The 16,135-nt window shown below is 38.7% G+C and overlaps 1 protein-coding gene across 4 annotated transcripts in view; it reads left to right on the top strand.

The window, feature by feature from the left end:
* The window catches only part of sox5 (SRY-box transcription factor 5), a 205,180-nt gene that overhangs the window by 31,572 nt on the left and 157,473 nt on the right, over window positions 1-16,135 (top strand). For 2 of the 4 annotated variants that reach the window (XM_042722033.1, XM_042722032.1), the window contains 2 exons: window positions 5,374-5,422; window positions 5,525-5,595. The exons of the other annotated variants lie outside the window; for them this stretch is intronic. The gene's annotated coding sequence lies outside the window, so the exon portion shown is untranslated. The remainder of the gene's footprint in view (window positions 1-5,373; window positions 5,423-5,524; window positions 5,596-16,135) is intronic. 4 annotated transcript variants of the gene reach the window in all.

The raw sequence follows: 16,135 nt of genomic DNA, 5'->3' as shown, positions 1-16,135 counted from the left end.
CGGAGGGACAGATGTCGCCAAATCCGCCCATCTTGATTCCAGTTTCATTACCAGATGTTTCAGGGCTATTATTGCATTAGAGCTGAAATGAATAGGCAGATGTGTGTGTGCATTATTAGCAAAGCTGAATTGTGCTGGTCCTATGATCCCAGTGATTATAGAGAGTTGAAGCGGAGCACAACTGCAGGCTGGCGGCTGGTAATCCTCTTCTTTCCCTAAATAAGCCCCCCTGTCATCCGCTATGTCTGATACAAATGCTTTCGCAATCCCCCATTCTACCCTTTAATTCTCTCTCTCAATCTCAGTATGATGTTAGCCGGGCACTTTATCAGAGCCATTGTGTTTATCTGATCCTATTAAACACTAGAGGAACAGAGGAGCTGCGCTTTCTGTCCGTCTCGTCCCTGATCTCTGTCTGAGTGAGACAATAATGGCATTGTGATGTCCCGAAAGATCCTGCCCTGCCAAACAGATCTGTTTATTTGTGTAGCAGCGTGTGTGCGCACGTTACCACACTCACTGACATAGAGGTCTCTGTGACACCAAGGTAAAAATGGGACAGACAGCTTCCAGGTGTTTCTGCTGATGAACAGGTGTGTGTGCATGTGAGTGTGCCCGTGTATTTTTATATTCAATCTCTCTGTCAAGCACACACACACACATATGTGTATCCCTGGCTGCCTCAGTCATCAAATTCATCATTATTTAAAAAGCAAAACCACTAAATGCCCCTCTAAACCCTTAATCACAATGCGGCTGCTAATTCAATAATACCCCTGTAGCTGTCTGGTGATGCCTGCATTGTTTTGGCTCTGCCCAGGTGATGGTGGCTTCATTCAGGGAGCCTGGCTTGTCTCAGGGGCATGGTGCCCTGTTACGGGTGCCCATTGTGCATCTATTGTGTGCCTATTGTGGCAACCCCGAGAGAGCTAGAGGAAAACAAAGGCACCAGTGCTGCAGAGTGCCCGCGCTGATTTCGCATGCACCTGGCATCGCCACAGACGCGGGACATTATTAATTGCTAATACATATTTATGTGGCACAAATTTGCCATTTGTTTATGCATAAAATTATCAGTAGACACAGGGCGCTTAGCCAGAGAAAATGGTGACCTTTTTAAACAGGAGTGAATGGAGCTCCGTTTGCTGGTTAAGACTTTGTGCACTTTGTCTAGTGTACATTTGCTTTGTGTGAATCATGAGTGTGCATAATAGAGAGCATCTTGTGTGCACATGCTTGATGTTGTTTGTTTGTCTGAGTGAAGTTTATTTGACAGTGAGATAAAGGCAGAGACTGTGGAGGAGTGTAGCGTGACTAGCAGATACTTGGTACCATGGTATTGGTACATGGTAAATTCTTTGTAGAGTGCCATGTAAATACTTTGAAATATGAAAACCGTTATGGCTATTGACATCTCAAAATATTAATTATTATGCAAGCAGTTTGTATGACCTTGTATTCATTGGGAGGTGATTGAGTAGTTTTATATTTAAGAATTAATTTGCCACACCACAGGTTCATTTAATAATTATTATAATTATATAAAATATATATATAAAATATTTCTTTTAAAAATAAAAACTGTTGAGGGTAAGCAGTGATTAAAATGGAAAAGAGTGAATAATCACATTAAAAAAAAAAAAAAATCTTTCCTTAAAAGATTCAAAACCTGAAATCTTGATGTTGTTAAAAATAGATGTCTTAAATAAAATCTTGTAAAATTTCACATTCAAAAAGGTTGATTGTGTGTTGTCAGTAGTGTAGAGATATGAAGCACAGTTAACAGTGACCAACTTGAACACATTGGTCCTGCAAAGTCTGTGTGAGGAAATCTTTCCCTCACGAAATTCCCAAATGTGTAGATTTCTATGACTGGATTTGACCCACAAAAATTTTAAAATGTTTGACTATGTGAAAGTCGGCACCTTAATGGTAGGGTGTTTTGGGTGGTTGTCAAGTCTCATCACAAGTAATAGCACACCTGTCCTCAAAGAACAGTTGAGGTATCATTTGTATCCGTGGCGTGTTTTTGAAAAAGAAAAAAAGAAAAACTCTTTGCTACGTATGAGCAGTCATATTGGCAATGCTTGCCTTAGCAAACACTAATAATTAATAGAAATGTGAATGACCCAAATTGTGTGTCGGGTTACAAGTCATATGTGTTTGTGTGATTGCTACTAGTATAGAGGCTCATAAGCGTCACCCACCTTCACTTTATCTGGTGGCAGCACACACACACACACACACACATATACCCTCAACTCAATAAGGAATACATTAGTCCCATTTCAAGTGACTCGTCCCCTTTCTCAGCAAACACATTTACTTTCTATTAAATCCTGATCTGCAGTGCCGGCAGCCAAGTAGCCGCCAGAGTTTATTACCATAAAGATTAGAACAGAGCTCTTAACACGCAGGTGAACACATGCACTCAACCCCCCCCCCAAACACGTGTGTGTATGTGTGTGTGTGTGTGCACATACACTTCCCTTTCCCACCTGTTGAAGGGGTCTCTCTGGATGTATTTCAGTCTGTTTCTGGATAGCTGTTCAGTGTTTAAAGAAGAGGGTTCAACAAAATGTAAAAATTCTTTCATAATATCTCATGCTTTTTTAAGCTCCTATGATTTTTCTCTTCCATAGAATACAAAAGAAGATGGTTTAAAGAAAGTTCACACTGCTTTCCATACAAAGAGAGTAAAAGGGGACTAGGGTTGTGCCGATAGACAGTAGTATTGTGTATCGACGATAGTCAGAGATATCAACGATAGCAGATGTCTCTGTCAATAGTCAAGACGATATTAGGCTCATTCTCCTATTAATGTATTAAATAATAATAATTATTAGTATTATTAGTATTATTTTTATTAGGGGGCCTATTATAATTCGGCTATCAAACTGCCCAGTTATTTCACTTCAGCGCCGCATTTCACACACACGCGCGCAAATGAGGTTTAGAGCCTGTAGCCGGTGAAGAAGTTTCCATCCACAAACAGACGTACATCGTCTGCAGATATAAGGTATTTCATTGCACTTTAACAAGTAATCTGAACGGCCTATATATGTGCAATATTTTAAACAGGCCCTCACTAACTGAGTTTAATGCCACAGTTATGTTAGAATGCATCTCATTCTTGTTTCTGTGGCGGTGCGTCGGGCTCGTCATGCGGCGCGCAGTCCGGAGCACTGTATGACTGATGCATCAGTTCAATTGAACTTTACTCCAAATATATGAACTTACCTGTTTTGAATACTTAACGTGTTCGTTTATGTTCGATTTTGCAGAACATTTAGAAGTGAAGTGACATGACATACAGCCAAGTATGGTGACCCATACTCAGAATCCGTGCTCTGCTTTTAACCCATCCAAAGTACGCACACACAGCAGTGAACACACACACACCGTGAACACACACCCGGAGCAGTGGGCAGCCATTTATGCTGCGGCGCCCAGGGAAGCAGTTGTGGGTTCGGTGCCTTGCTCAAGGGCACCTCAGTCGTGGTACTGCCGGCCCGAGACTCGAACCCACAACCTTTGGGTTAGGAGTTAAACTCTCTAACCACTAGGCCACGACTTCCCCGTAATTTAGACTGATTACTTCCATACGCATATGCGGCAAATTTGTCACAGGATGCACGATATAACAGTTGCGTCCGACTATACACTCACCTAAAGGATTATTAGGAACACCATACTAATACTGTTTGACCCCCTTTCGCCTTCAGAACTGCCTTAATTCTATGTGGCATTGATTCAACAAGGTGCTCAAACCATTCTTTAGAAATGTTGGCCCATATTGATAGGATAGTATCTTGCAGTTGATGGAGATTTGTGGGATGCACATCCAGGGCACGAAGCTCCGTTCCACCACATCCCAAAGATGCTCTATTGGGTTGAGATCTGGTGACTGTGGGGGCCATTTTAGTACAGTGAACTCATTGTCATGTTCAAGAAACCAATTTGAAATGATTCGAGCTTTGTGACATGGTGCATTATCCTGCTGGAAGTAGCCATCAGAGGATGGGTACATGGTGGGTCATAAAGGGATGGACATGGTCAGAAACAATGCTCAGGTAGGTCGTGGCATTTAAATGATGCCCAATTGGCACTAAGGGGCCTAAAGTGTGCCAAGAAAACATCCTCCACACCATTACACCACCACCACCAGCCTGCACAGTGGTAACAAGGCATGATGGATCCATGTTCTCATTCTGTTTCATGTTCTCAAATTCTGACTCTACCATCTGAATGTCTCAACAGAAATCGAGACTCATCAGACCAGGCAACATTTTTCCAGTCTTCAACTGTCCAATTTTGGTGAGCTCGTGCAAATTGTAGCCTCTCTTTCCTATTTGTAGTGGAGATGAGTGGTACCCGGTGGGGTCTTCTGCTGTTGTAGCCCATCTGCCTCAAGGTTGTGCATGTTGTGGCTTCACAAATGCTTTGCTGCGTGAATAGGTTGTTGTGGGTGGTTATTTAGGTGAGAGTTGTTATTATATAAGGTTTGATTATTTGCGGCCGATTCTCCTCTGACCTCTAGCATCAACAAGGCATTTTCGCCCACAGGGACTGCCGCATACTGGATGTTTTTCCCTTTTTCACACCATTCTTTGTAAACCCTAGAAATGGTTGTGCGTGAAAATCCCAGTAACTGAGCAGATTGTGAAATACTCAGACCGGGCCGTCTGGCCACCAACAACCATGCCACGCTCAAAATTGCTTAAATCACCTTTCTTTCCCATTCTGACATTCAGTTTGGAGTTCAGGAGATTGTCTTGACCAGGACCACACCCCTAAATGCATTGAAGCAACTGCCATGTGATTGGTTGAGTAGATAATTGTATTAATGAGAAATTGAACAGGTATTTCTAATAATCCTTTAGGTGAGTGTATATGAACTAGCTGTTTTAAATACAGTATTTTTATATTTAACGTTAGTTTATCAGTATGTTTGAAAGTGTATTTTTTTGATTATTGGTGATTCCATAGGCTCTCTCTCGCACACCTGCGCGGTTTTAAATACCAAATAGTTATGCTATGACAAGTACAGAGAGTCTCTCTCTTGCTCCACCCATGCACGATAATATCATGTATCGTCGATCTCGTGCTGATGATATGATGATTTGAAAAATGACCATATCGCCCAACACTAAAGGGGACTAGAATCTGTTAAGCTCCTAAAAGGACAAGAAATTCCATAAAATATTGTAAAAAGTGGTCCATAATACTATTCCATCGTATTTAAAATAGTATGACGTTATTCTGATAAATTGGTGAAAACCCTGCTTGGCATCTGTGGTCTCCATCCAGTTTTACTGTTTGGAAAAAAACAGCTTGGACATTCTTCAAAATTTCTCCTTTTGTTTTTCATAGAAGAAAGAAAGAAAAAAGAAAGAAGTTTTTGCAGTTGAAAGAAAAAAAGGTGAGTAAATTAATTTTGATTTTTTTCAGTTTCTTTAATGTCTTCCTCCTTTCTTTCTTTTTTTTGTTCACCTTTCTCCTTTCCTTTGTTTCTCATCCCCAGGGTTCATCTGCTCACCAATGGGTTTGTGGTCTAAAGACAAGCAGCACTCATCTCTTTCACATCCTTTGTAGGTCAGTTCCTATTTTTACTCGTTTTCTTCATCCAGTTTTTTTTTTTTTTTTTTTGTGCAAGTACACCCCATTGTTGTCGGCCGACACAAGCAAAGACTGTTGTATTGGTAAACAAATCAATTACTGCTTCACAATGGCTGCGATGTGCTCATCAAAGACACATTATCGCTCTGTGCCATATTGTTTTCTTCGTGACACCTCTAATCATGGTTATCACGGGCTAGTAGTTTCCATGGCTACACTATAACAGTCAGCCAATGAAGCGCCCCATCCCAGTCCGGCAGAACAGCCATCAGCCAATCAGCCAAAAAATGTAAGTGCCCAGATCGGACCTTCACCATTGGGAGAGAGAGCAAAAGGTCACATACAGATGCTACAGCTAATGTTGACTGCTATTTATTAATGTAATGTGAAAATAGCTAATACCAGGCTGAATGTTTTTTTTCTGAATGTGTCTAGTTTCTCTGTCACTTATCTCAATTTTGGGAATGACTTGTATGCATTTAAATGGGATTTTCACTTTCAATACTTGGCTGTGCATATGTTCCCAAAAAGAAAGGAGCAAGCTGGTTGGCACTTTTTTTAGTGGGAGGAGGTGAAGTGATGATACAGTGAGCAGGGCCGCAGTTATCAGAACAAACGGAGAGCAAGAGAAGCAGAAAGAATGGGATAGAGAGAGAGGACAGGGCCACAGGGAGGGGGCACGGGGCCAGCTGGAGGGCCAGGCTGTGCGCTTTGTGTGTTTGCAGCAACAATACAGGGCAGCTGAGAGTTGCCCCATGACTGTTTCTCTGAGGGCAGTCTGTACCCTGTCCACACACACACACAAATACACACACACACGGGTCACTGCAGAGCTACTCAGCTGCCGATGCAGTCAACTGGAAACAGCCACACTCCTAAAATCAGATGTTTTTTTGTTTTTTTTTACTTTCCTGTCAAATACACTCAAGTGCATGCTTCGCAGACCTTCATATTAAATGACATATGGGTTTGCTGTTGACACTGTCCAGGAAAGATAGCCAAGCTTGAGGCTCAGAGAGTGGCGAGAATGTTCTGTCTTTAAAGGGGTCATATCATAAATTATATTGCAAATTGATTATTTTTATTTCCCTGAGGTCTGCTTATAATGTTTGAAAAGGTTGAAAACATGACCATTTTCTTTTTTTGTGATCAGTTTTTTTATTTGCATTTTATTTGTAACAAAACAAAAACATGACCATTTTCTATCTTTCACCTTCTTTCTTGCCTTTAGAATTAAATGGCATATGTTTTGCTGCTATGCCTTTAATACTATATAAATGGCTGAATAATAGTGCTTTGCTGAACTGACTGGCTGCAGGTGTTCATTTTAGTGATGTCAATCGATTAAAAAAATTATCTAATCACACTTTTTTTTATCGTGATTAATTCCATCTAACATTAAAGTTTTTAAAAATACTTTTACATTGCAATAATTTCACATTCAATCTTCAAATTATTGTAGAAACAACATAAAGACAGTATATTTTTAATATTTGTATAATGGCATCTTTTTTTATGACTTTATGACTTTTTATGACTTTATCTTTTCATTAGTTCTTATTGTTTTTAGGAAGTATTAGTAGTGTTTAGTATTTATTGTACTTCCTTTTTAATAATTCACCATGACTGGCCATGAGTGAAATGTAAACTCTGGCAGCCTTATGTTTGTATTCTGCATTTCTGATGTCAGAAATCCAAGAATTTCAATCCAAGAAAAGTGATTTTGCAGCTTAGCCTCTTTAAAAGTGTTTTTATTTTTATTTATTTATTTTAAGGAAGACTGTTTCTGTACTGGAAGTTTCTGTAAGGTTACATTTTGTAAGGTTAATTATTTTTTTTTTTTTTTAGTAATTTGATATCTCTCTGTATTAGGTGTATTTATTTGGTTTATTTGTGTGTTTAATTTGGTCCTGGCTGGACTGAAAGGTCACCAGCCTCTTCATAAAGGTTTATGTTTCTGTGACTGCAGCTTCCTTTGTGCAGTACAAACAGTGAAATATTGTTGTACTGACGTGTTCAAGCATTTGGATCGCAAGCTGTGTGTGGGGCACGGACAAGTATGCTTGTGTGACCTCTGACCTGTCTTCCTCTCTCAGTACACATCTAAAGGAATTTCCGCCTGCGGTTAGCCCACACAGACAGGAAATCATGTAGTGCATGGGGAAGTTGTAGAGCTGTAAAGTTGTTTTAGATTTTATGACCTCTTTGACCTCCTCATGATGCAAAATCCTCCTTTCCTTTATTGGAAAACACAGCTACAGCTAAAAGCATGTGTGTGTTTATGCGTAAAGCAAAAGCCACTGTCTGAAGAATGCATAGGATGCATCCAGTTGTGTATGTGTGTATCCCCTTAACTCTTAGACACCTGCATGCACTCCAAACACTGGGATTCCTCAGTTTCTCCACAAGCAGATTGCTACGGGGACACTTGTCTTCCTCTGTAAACAGATACAGGCATGATAGAGGACACGGCTGAGCCCATGTTTGAGCTAAGTACAGCTCTGTGTTGATGTGTGTACAACACGCATCAGGCCTCTAGTACTCTCTAACAAAGCACCTGTTTACTCTTCCGTAGTCACCAATGTAAATACACACAGAGAATTGGAAGCCAATTGTGCTTGGCATTGTAAACAGCACATGAGGAACGGAGCTGGGGATTTTTGACAGGCCTTGGCCTTCTCCAAAAAGAAAATCAGTATTTGCCTGATCACTACTAAGTGGCTCAAAATACAGAATCAGTGGATGCTGAGCACAAAAGCTTGCATATATATTGTAAGATTCATGCAAAAGTTGTCATATAATGTCCAGAAACAGTTTGGTCCCACTCACTTTATTGTCTGTCAGCCTTTGGGACAATATTTGATTTCTTTCAGGGTGATGCAGAGGCAATCAATAGGGACCATATAGTGATATGATATTATGTTGATATTTAGGTAATAATAATATCATATGGTGATTATTTTTGTTTATACAGTAGTTTAAAACTTTGGGATCAAGATAAAAAAAAAGAAATTAATACTTTTATTCAGCAAAAATGAATAAAATCAATCATAAAATCGATTTAAAAAAAAAAAACTTTCTATTTATTAAAAAATCCTGGAAAAAAGTATCACAGTTTTCATGATAATAAGAAATATTTCTGGAGTAGCAAATCAGCATATTAGAATGATTTCTGATGGATCATGTGACACAGCTGCTGATAATTCAGCTTTGCCTTCACAGGAATAAATTAAATTTTAAAATAGAAAACAATTATTTTAAATTATAATAATATTTCACAATATTACAATTTTTACTGTTTTTTTGTTTTTGTGAGTTCAGTGAGCTAAGAGACTTTCATTTCCATCCATTGTAATTCAAAAACCTAATATACTGCAGTCTTTTGGCTCTTTATTTCTCATTAATCTGCACTGCATCAGTGTTTTACACAGTTTTATTCTTAGCTCACTATGCGTTTGGTTTTTGATTAAATAGAAATAATTGTGTGTTGAATTAATGTCACAGTATGTTGCCCCTTTTCAGAGACTTTTAGAAAATAGTGGTCCCTTTTTTCCCAAAAATGTGAATGTGAGAAATATTAAAATTAATTTAGAAATAAATAGATTGATTCTTGCTTTCGGAATATTATAACTGCTGGGGTAATATATCATGATATTTTACATCGATTTTTTTCCCCTAAGCTCGTTCATGAGAATTTTATACTGTGTGTGAGCCCAGTAAATGTACTCAGAACATCTCAGATGGCTTTAGGATTCACTTTTTAAACTTCATGTTCAAATATACTCTATTTGGTAGTTGCAAGTTATATGCAAATCTGATTTCACATACACTAGGTTGCATTTGTGGAAAGGACTTTACAATAAGGTACCATTTTCTACCATTAATTACTGCATTAGGAATCGTGAAGTAATAATGAACTGAAGTTAATGTTAATTCATGTTTGTTCATAACACATAACTAATATTAATTATTATTACTTTATGCAATTATGTATGTCTTTTCCCTCTGAAGCACCACTGAAGTCATTTGATCAACTAGTCAACAGAGAAATAATCGACTAGTTGGTGCAACCCCAACCCCTATCAAAAAAGTCCTTCTCTCTGAGCATACTATTGAGTGAATCACATCATCTGTCATCAGGCGACAGATTGTCCCACACTCCTCTCCCAAATTCCCTCCTGAGCATCTCTCTCAATATGCCCAGTGCCACCGTATTCCCTGCGTCTCCCTCCCAGTAGACCTGCCCCACTCAGGCTCTCTTCAGTACCTGAACTCTCTCACCCGAGCGGCCTTCGGGCTAATTGCGGCAAACACGCTTGTGAATGTATACGCAGTCATTACTGCTCACAGTGTGTGAAAACAGCAGAGGCCACATAAAGACACACTCATTATGAAAAATGAGGCTCTTGAGTGAATTACATCGATGCGTTTGTGTGTCTTGTAGGTTGCGGCGTCCCCAGCGAGGTGCCGCGATGAAGGGCGTGGGCAGGGACGGAGCTCACTAATCAACACAGCAATCGCATTTCCATATAAACAACCAAAAGCTCGTCTACATACAATCCAATTCCATATGATGTGGGCTTGCCGTCAGGGCTTGTAATTGCTTCAGTTCGTCGAGTGTTAGAACAGGGCAGAAGAGGACGAGAGAGGCCTCTGGAGAAATGGAGGAATAGTCCAAGCGAGAGATTTTTCAATGACCTGAGCTCTCCAGCGATCTAGTATCCGAACACACTAAATCAATGCTCAGTCATACAGCGATAACAAGCCTCCTTTTATTTACACAGTAATGGCTATGAATAACGTAACATTTAATGTGGCATTAAAGTTTTTAATGCTCATCAAATGTTTTTTGGGACTCACACAAAACCTTAGAATAGAATACAGTTTCATTATGGTTCAAAAGTTTGGGTTTGTAAGATTTATTTATTTTTTTTGAAAGAAGCTGCACTTATTTGATCAAAAATACAGTTAAAATGTTAATATGTGAAATGTTTCAATTTCAAAACAACTGTTTTCTATTTTGAAATATATTATTAGAGTAATTTATTTCTGTGATGGCCATGAATTTTAGTAGCCATAACTCCAAACTTCAGTCACATGGTCCTTTAGAAATCATTTTAATATGCTGATTTGCTGCTTAAGAAATGTCTTATTAATATCAGTATTTAAAATAGCTGCTTAATATTTTTGTGGAAACCCCCAATACATTTTTTTTCAGGATTGTTTGATGAAAAGAAAGTTCAAAAGATCAGCATTTTTGTAACATACATGTCTTTATTGTCACTTTTGATCATTTTAATGCATCCTTGTGAATATTTTATTTTTTTTAGGATTGTTTTATTTATTGTCACTTTTGATCATTTTAAAAATTATTGTCACTTTTTTTATTTTTAATGTATGGTTGTTAGTATTTTGTTATTTTTTCTTTTTATCTTTTTTTTGTTTCATAGAATTTATTGTGCCATTCAGGCTTGGAATGGCACAATAGAATATTCATTTTTGGGTGATCTGTCCCTTTAAGATCAATCTCCAGGAACCAGCCTCAGTTCATAGATCGATTGGTCTTCAGGAGCTTCCTGCTGCATATCAGACAGACCATGTGATCTCCTTCATCAATGCAAGAGCTTTAAATAATGAGAATCATACATAAACATCACCTGCTCTATTCATCTCAGGTGAGAGAAAACCTCTCTCTCTCTCTCTCTCTCTCTCTCTCTCATTCTCATTCTCTTGCCCCCCTTTGGGATTCCTCTCTTCCTGTGGGTTAAAGTAATGTCTGTTCCTTTGGGTTTTCTTCTCCTTGAGATGAACAGAAGGAGAGGAGGAGAACAGGTACTAGCATTATTCTCTGCTTTTCGCCGGTAACGCTGAACCCCGGCCAATTAGGTGGATTAAAACCAACAAAACACCTCCATTAGTGGGAGGTATTGTTACATGCTTGCTGATCATTTAAAGTAAACTCCTGAGTGCCTCCTGGAATTCTCCCCCGGAATCTGTTTCCCTTTCATCTCTTGTGTTCTCAGCAACGCAACCAGAACTCATGTTGGCGCCATGCATTTTTCAGAAACGCAGATTATAGCTGTGCAATTAAATCTTTAATAGCTTCTAGTCAAGGCTTAAATGGTGATTTAAAAAGTTGGATTTGTATCTGTTTACATTGCAGAAACTGCAGAAACATCATAGGTTTCTGAAGCCATGGACTGTAGTTGAACCTCAGTCTAATAGGAAATGAGTTTGAGTTCATAGAGCCAAAGAAGAAGTGGCATCTACTATTTGTACATTCTCATGGAGGACTTGAGTATTATATACTAAAGCTCAAACATTTGAGGTCAGTTTCTGAAATTGATAAAAAGAAGGCTTTTATGCAGACCATGCACATCTTATGCATAGAAATTGATATATTTTATTGTAGACTCACTCTTTTTTATTGTCACAGACATTACTTTGAGCAATTTACATATTTTTGCTGAATCCAAAAAGTATCATTTCTTTCAGTTTAATAAAAAAAAATCTTTCTGTCCCCAAGTATTGAGAAACTCTTTGTAGATATTGCTTTTTGTTTGAATATTTTTGTAATGAAACTTATTGCTTTTTTTTGGTGTTTCATATGGAAGTGTGTTTTTTTGTTTTGATTATTTGTTTCTTATTTATTGATTTGATTTTTTTTTTTTTAAATGTCCTGTAGATGTTTTTTTATATTATAATTTTCTGGTTGATTTGGGAGGTGGGGAATTCTTATTGTAGACAGCATTTCATTGGACACAAGTTTGTAGTTCATGATGGGTTCAAAAAAGATCAATATTTTTGAAATGTTTCCTTAAAAGAGAAAAACTCTGCTAAAAGTGAATTGGAGTGCACCAGTATATACATAGCCTCAAACCCAACAAACATGTTAAAGTAACAGTGCAGTACACCTAAAAAAAAAAAAAAAAATACCATCTAGGTCTCTTCCTCTTGAGCATATCATTGATAATTACACGGGTGTTTTGTAACTAGAAGCGTTTGTTTTTAATTTAGTTGTTTTAGTTGTGTTGGTCGATGACTCTCTTCACTTTCGCTTCCGAGCTTTGAAACTGAACATATTGAGAGCTCTCATCAACAATTGAGCAGCTGAAAAGGAATTAACCTCTAAGTAGTTCTCCGTACATTTGCAGAGTGTGTTCCCGTATCAAAGAGCATATTTAATAGAGCGCTGTGGCGTGGAGAGCTCCAGCGGAGTGTTAAATAAGCCGAGAGCTGGAAGTGAAGGGCAGAGGTGATATCCTCTCTAAAGGTCTCTAACAGCCAGAGCAAAGCGTCCACACACACTCAAAGAGACATACAAACGTTCTGCATCCGTGGTTCTGATCGTCACATGTGAACACAATGGGTGCGGGAAGTTTGTTTGTGTCATGCCCAGGAGACATAGGGTGAGAGATATGGAATGCATGTGTGTGTATACGGGAGTGTGTGCGCGTCCCTGGGGTTGGGGGGCCGTGCCGTGATGGTACAGATGGGACAACATATGACACGTGAGGGTGTGGGGACACTGAGGCTCTCTCCGTCCATCTGGACTCCCCTCTGATCCGCCCTGCCTCCCTCTGCCGTGTGTGTGTGTTTGTTTGTGTGTGTGTCTGTTTGTTTGTATATCTGTGAGTAAGGGCTAGCCTTTCGCTCCTGCATGGCTGTTTGTTTTGTGCAATGAGAGCTAAAAAATGTTTATTATTCTCTCATATTAAGCGTTTCTTGCTAAGGCAAATATCACTTTGCTCAAACCTTTAAGTAGGAAACTTTGGTGCACAATAGCCGGGGTTCCATCAAACTTTTTTGTTCTCTCATATTAATCGCATAAAACATTGGCGAATAAGCACAGTTTCCATTCAATGAGTCAAAGAGAACAAAATCATCACTTCCTGTAAAAGACACCTTAAATCATGTGGCTTAAGAAGCTTCTAAACTTAGACTTACAATTTTGCCTGGAGGTGTACAAATAATTGATTTACTAATAAAGCACGTATTAATGCCTTATTCTGGATGACCATATTTTAGATCCTTTAATAATACCCCATACCTTAACTTAACAACTATCTTACTAACTATTAATAAACTGCAAATTAGGAGTTTGAGGCAAAAGTCATAGTTAATTAAGAATGTGTTCTCTAATCTAAAGTTCTACCAAGTGACCACCTACAACACCTAATCATTCACATTGTTATATCCGAGAAACTACTTAGAACACCTCTAAAATGGGCATTTTAGGGACGTGCTATACAGTATATTTAAACTGTATCTGCTTTTTTTATTCATATTTATATACACTAGTGTTCAAAAGTTTGGGATTAGTAATATAAATATATATATTTTTAAAATGAATGAATACTTTTTTTTCAACAAGGATGCATTAGATTGAGCAAAAGTGACAGCAATAACTTTTACATTGTTAGAAAAGATTTCTATTTCAAATACATGCTTTTCATTCAACTTTATATTCATCAAACAATCCAAATTCTCATTACAGGAAGAAAAGAAAAAAAATAGATGAAAATAGTAATCTGTTGTTTTAAATTATAACAATATTTCTGAATTTTATTGTTTTACTGTATTTTTGATGGAAAAAGTTTGAATAAATGAATGGATTCTTGAACCTTTTGGTATTTAGTTTTGTGTACAGTGTTCTCAGAGAATAAATATCAAATTTATCATTATTTGATTTGTTAATTAACTGCCAGTCATTTCATGTCAGTGACATCACCGGGGCTGATGCATTCATAGGATGTTTATAGAATACACACATTCAACCTTTCTTTCCCGTCAAATGCAAAAATTTAGTGACATGCAATTTAGCTGAAAATACCGCCATCAGCTGGGGTGGGAAGACATCCTGGATTTGACAGCATAGTTTTGACCCTTCTCTCGCTCCAACACGACCTATCCAATCCAGAAGCTGCAAACCTGTCATTTGAACATGTCTTCATCCCCCGCCTCCTCGTTCTAAAAACGTCATCCGTGTCGCCCGCCTGTGCCGTCATCCGCACACCTCCCTCCAGTGGCGTCCTGTGCCCTAGTGCATTGTGGGTCATCGGGGGAGCTCAGCCCCGTTTGTCAGGTGTTGAGAAGGCTGTTTGAAATTCATGTTCGGTAGATTGTCAGACAAGAGGAGAGTGTGTGTCGGGGGGTAGGCGGCAGTTGAAGGGGGGGCTGTAGCTTCATTTCCATATCAAAGAGCCAGCCGCCGTGGTCTAATGGTAATTACACCGGCCAACAATTGGCTCTTGCTGGTCGGATCATAACAAAAAAAAAAAAAATTAAGGGTGTGTGTGTGTGTTTGTGAGTGTGTGTTAGGATGGAATACAGGGGGGTGGAATTGGCCAGGGCATTCAGGTTATGTTAATACAGCTCATCTATTTAATTAGTGCTCAGACGCAGGCTTTGTTTACTTCTGACATGTCTTTTTTAAAAGTGTGTGTGTGAGAGAGAGAGACAGTGTGGTAACTGAGGTTTTCGGGAATGATTTGGCCCATGTAAGATTGAGTGAGAATTGTACAAGCTATAATGAGCTCCACTGTGGATGGACCTTTTGATGGTCGTCCTGACTCCGCCCCCCTGCTCGGCCCCCACTGGATCTGCTCACTAGAGAACACACACACACACACTGAGAATAGGGAATGCATATTGTCCAGCAACCTGGCCAACAGCATAAGCTCCTGTATGATGGCACACGCTTTGTGTGCATCCGTAGCGAGGCCAGGAATGAAGTGGGTGGATCTTAGTGAAATAAGGTGGACTTCTGTTCTGTGTCTATGCTCTAAATTTATCAAGAATATTGTGAGGTGTACTCTTTTCCTTTGCTTTTATGAAACAATAGCGCTGTTCCAAGACTTAGTGAGCAGGTCACAATGGTAATCTAGTCTTACTGGTTTTCTGGAGGAAAGTAAGAGTGCCCACTTATTATGATCCAATCAGTCCCTATAATGGTTAAAATCAGATTCTGCCCTACTTTTTTCTGCATGAGTACACTGATAAAAATGTCTTCAATATATCTATATATATATATATACATACACACACAGTGGGTGAAATAAGTATTGAACGTCCCATGTACCATTTTTCTCAGTAAATATATTTCTAAAGGTGCTGTTGACATGAAATTTTCACCAGATGTTGGTAACAACCCAAGTAATCCATACATACAAAGAAAACAGAACAAATAATTTCAGAAATTATGTTCTGTGTAATAAAATTTTTTCTCAGTCTGAAATTTATTTAATTCTTCATACAAAAGTCTTTGTTGGTAATGACAGATTTACTTTCTCTGAAACCAATTGGAGAGTTTCCTGGCTTGTTTTTGGGATCATTGTCTTGCTGATGCTCTAAATTTATCAAGAATATTGTGAGGTGGTACTCTTTTCCTTTGCTTTTATGAAACAATAGCGCTGTGTCCAAGACTTAGTGAGCAGGTCACAATGGTAATCTAGTCTTACTGGTTTTCTGGAGGAAAGTAAGAGTGCCCACTTATTATGATCCAGTCAGTCCCTAT

Source organism: Cyprinus carpio, chromosome B4 (genome assembly GCF_018340385.1).
Source record: "Cyprinus carpio isolate SPL01 chromosome B4, ASM1834038v1, whole genome shotgun sequence".
In the NCBI taxonomy this organism is placed as follows: Eukaryota; Metazoa; Chordata; class Actinopteri; order Cypriniformes; family Cyprinidae; genus Cyprinus; species Cyprinus carpio.
This window is presented reverse-complemented; position numbering and strand designations above follow the sequence as displayed.